Here is a 3,974-nt window from a genome sequence, read left to right on the forward strand (position 1 = left end):
GTATTAGCTACTGGCACACACTGCCAGCCTTTGGCGTAGTTGGTGTCTTAAAAGTGAACGTCACCAGAACTACCTTACAAGTAGCCAATGCAGAAAACGGTCTCTGCTCTACAGGGTGACTTGAATTTAAAAGCTAAATATTTCCATTACACATGTGAGTCCGTTTCCCACTACTGCAGCCTCCTGCTCCTTCATCGTTTGTCTTTTGACACAGATAAATGCCAGTGGAGATTATGTTTGCTGATAAAGGAGGAGGAATAAGCAGCAATGTGTCCTTGGAATAAGACAAAAGGTGCCGAGGTCCAGACTGCCAGAGCAGATCAAGGAACTGCCTGCTGAAATTATAAACCTAAAAGTTAAGAGAACGTCTTTCAGCGCTGCTTTGATATTTTGCAAAAAAGCAGCAAGTGGGGAAAATGGACCCGGACTCAAACAACATCGAGGTGCTGGGGGTGAAATCTGGGGTAAGCAATCTCCAAAGGAGCAAAGGGGGGAAAAAAGGAACGTAACCTCTGTTTTGAGCGTGCCAGCTCTACAGATCCCCCGTTGAGAGGACCCGTCCTGCCACGTAGCAACCGACCCCCGTCAAAGCAGTTAGACGCCGAAAGAGCCCACCCAGCACTCTCGCGCAGGGCACAGCTCTCATGTCTTCAGGGAAGAGGGGACGGTCAAAAGAAATCAGTGGAGGGAACATCTTCAAACTGCAAAGATTGCTTCAATAAATACCCCTTCTTTCTTTGCGATACAGTTCCTGCAGGCCCCACCAGCTGGGAATGAAAATCCACAAGAAGCGAGCTGGGTACCGCTAGTAGAAGAGGACAACATTTTTCTCCCAGAGTGGAGCATCCCATCTGATCAACGTGCGCTGTATTAGCAGAACGACGTTTTGTAAATCATCGAGAGGCGCCCAGCCCACCCGACTCCAGAACGGGATCTCTTTAGAAACAAACTGGCTCTCTGCTTCTTGCTGCAAGCCACAATCAATCTTAAGGATCTGAAAGATTTTCTTTTTTTCTGGTCAAGAAAATAGCCAGACTTCTTAACAGTCAAGTTGTGCAGCCAAGCCTGAAGCAGAAGATCAAGGAGCCCAGCAAATCGTTTGCTTTAAATCAGTCGTACTGAAGATTTTAGAAGGGAGTTTTAGGACTCAGCAATCCTCCTGAACATTCGTACAAGAAAGACCTGCCGTCAGGTGGAAAGTTCACAAACTCACCTAATAGATCCTGCAGCTAATGAGCAGATGCAAGACAGAGCAGGGACCTTGGTAAGACCGCGAGAACCAAGGTTTTAATCTTATGGCTTCCCAGGTTACAATTTGGACCTGACAAAGCCCGTCACAAAGCGTGAGGAATGAAATCAGTGCAGACATAAATCCTACAATTCGAAGGGAGGGAGAGGCTGAAGTTGTAGGTCTGTTTTGGCCAGACAGGGATCAAGGCAGAGCTTAGGGACAGCAGCTTTCGCCCCCTTGCTTCGAGGGTGCTGGCGCCCAGGGGCAGGCGTGCACTCCCGCGGCTCTGAACAGAGGTCTGTCATATGGCAGGAGACTCTCGGGGTGGAGAGGGAACTGTTCCTGATGTACCGCATGGATATTACAGGCTCTTAACAAGCGTTTCTGGCCCAGTTCAACCACGTGAAAAGCACTTTAGGCAAAACTTCTAGCTATGACAAACTGGTTTTATTGCTCTTGTCTTGTACTTGCCAGACAGGCCCCTGATTCAGCAGCCTGGAACAATATCTTGACTTGCAGGGGAACAAAACACCACCGCTCCGGACTCGCAGGATTCGGTCACCCAACCTCTTTCTTCCTCCTGCAATGGTCCAGGTGCTGCCTTTGTTCTGCTGGTGACAGAAGTGGTACCTTCTGCATAGGCCCTATTCCTCTCCTTTAAACTAGATGGGTATTATTTTAAAATGGTTTGAAACAATCTTGAATAAAGCACCTACCATTTCAAGATCTTCATACGAAAAGCTGCTTTTGAAGTTCTACTACTTTCATTTAGCCCAAACCAAGCCCAAGTCATTTAAACTCTAGTAAGTTCCTGTAACGACTGCTCATGAAAGACTAATATTATAGCTATTCAACACAAACCCACATTTCATTTCAAGCTGTGGTATTATTAGCTATTTCTAAAATGCATTCAATGTTAACCAAGCCCAGAGCATTTTCACTCTTCACTACTGTATACTCTTTAATTTGCATCGACCCGAGTTCAATATTCAATGACATAAAATTCAAAGAACACCTTCGGAGCAAGAGCAAAGAGGACTCATTCAGAGAGCAACATTCTTATTTGCAATAAAATTTCTCTCGTGGAAAATCAGCTAAAAGCAAGTGCCTTATTATCTCCTGTTGTGCAGAGATCTGTTAAAGTTTAACCACGTTATGAAACTGCATACTCTTCTTTGGACTGAACCGGGAGCAGAGGACATTTTGGCCGCACTCCCTGGCAAGTGCAATTAATTCTCTGAATCCTGGTTCAATGGACTTTCTTCCCCATCTCACAGGTAGCCTCGTGCCAGCCCACCTGCCTGGCTGGCCTCACGTCTGGGCCCGATGCCACGGGCAAGGGAGCCAGGCCGGAGGGGTCCTGCTGGCCCCCTTTCTCAGTTTGGGAACTCCTTATTTGTCGGCCTTCTACGCCGTCCCATGTTTTCGTCTCGGTTCGGCAATCCCACCCCTCAGTCTGCAGAAGTCACCTCATCCCACCAGAGCCTCGCCTGGACCCGCAGCCAATTCGCTCAGCACTGAAACACCTGCCACTGCCCAGGAGCGCCGTCAAAGGGGAGAAGCAAGACATTTTTCACCTTAATCCAATGCCAAAAAGAGTTAAGCTACATACCGTGCTGATCCCGGAAAGGTACTAATGACATTGCCGTCTCCTATTTATCACTGGATATCTAACCTACCACATGTCCGTGAAATGACGGCCCTGTGACACCAAGCACTTCAAACTGGGCCACTCAGCAACATACATACACCCAGTTCTTGAACAAGCTATTTGAAGCTGCTTTGCCAGCAGTTTCTGGCCTGTACAGTTGGAAAGCACATAGTTCTGGCCTCACAAAGAGCAGACCTGTAAACGACATCTCGAGGATTAACCTGATTGAGATGCAATTTGCCTAGCAACCATTCATTAAAGCAGAGTTCAGAAACGGGCCAGCGATCTATTCCACCTCCTTATCGGAGCTGCAAACAGATAACCGGCTCTGCTGTGTCCTCTACCCCTGTTTCAGGCGCGTGGTAAACAGCTTTTTTCAGAAGTTCGGCCTCCTCCAGTAAATCTCCGGGAACGGCCCCTTTCTCTAAACACACATGGGATTTAGTTGCAGAAGTGCCCGACCAGCTTGAAACAACAGTTGAAAAGCACCATCGTGTAAATGCAGCCACAGTTCTCTTTTATCCCCTCACCTGCAGGGACAAGAGCCTACCCCCAGCCTTAAAAAAAAGGACTAAGCCCAAACATTTCAGCATGCATGGGTTTGCCGATCATTTAGAGAAGCTCAATAGCAATCTTATTCCTCTCCTTCAGCATGTGAAAGGAATCGATGTGTATCCCTGAAGCCTTTGATAAAGGCTCTCCCCTCTCCGAGGGGACTCAAGGCTGGTGCCCCCCTCCCATTAAGCCCCGTCGCTCACAAAACGAGTGGAACAGAACATAAAATGTCGTTGGCAAAAATCAAAGCAGCTACTTGGGTTTCAATAGCACAAAGCAGCTCGGCCATAGCACAGCAATCCTTTGCTCACAGGAAGCCATCAGCTGTTCTTCTTTTGCATCCAAGTTAAACGAGAGGGACGAGGACGGACATACCTACGACCACGCATCTGAATGCTCCTTCCTTAGCATGCAGCTCTGTGGGGAAATCACGGTGACATACAGCATGCCATTACTATTAAATATTTAAGCCCGAAAAATTAAACTGACAATAAAAAATTAATGCTGTGTAATACAACTGCAGAAAAAGGAGGGGGG

General features: G+C 47.4%; 1 protein-coding gene across 6 annotated transcripts in view; it reads right to left on the bottom strand.

Moving 5' to 3' along the window:
- FAM222B (family with sequence similarity 222 member B) overlaps positions 1-3,974 on the bottom strand; it is a 28,013-nt gene that overhangs the window by 23,395 nt on the left and 644 nt on the right. For 2 of the 6 annotated variants that reach the window (XM_025214583.1, XM_025214580.1), the window contains exon 2: positions 3,813-3,854. The exons of the other annotated variants lie outside the window; for them this stretch is intronic. The gene's annotated coding sequence lies outside the window, so the exon portion shown is untranslated. The remainder of the gene's footprint in view (positions 1-3,812; positions 3,855-3,974) is intronic. 6 annotated transcript variants of the gene reach the window in all.

This window comes from Alligator sinensis, unplaced genomic scaffold (assembly GCF_000455745.1).
Source record: "Alligator sinensis unplaced genomic scaffold, ASM45574v1 scaffold1244_1, whole genome shotgun sequence".
Lineage (NCBI taxonomy): Eukaryota > Metazoa > Chordata > Crocodylia > Alligatoridae > Alligator > Alligator sinensis.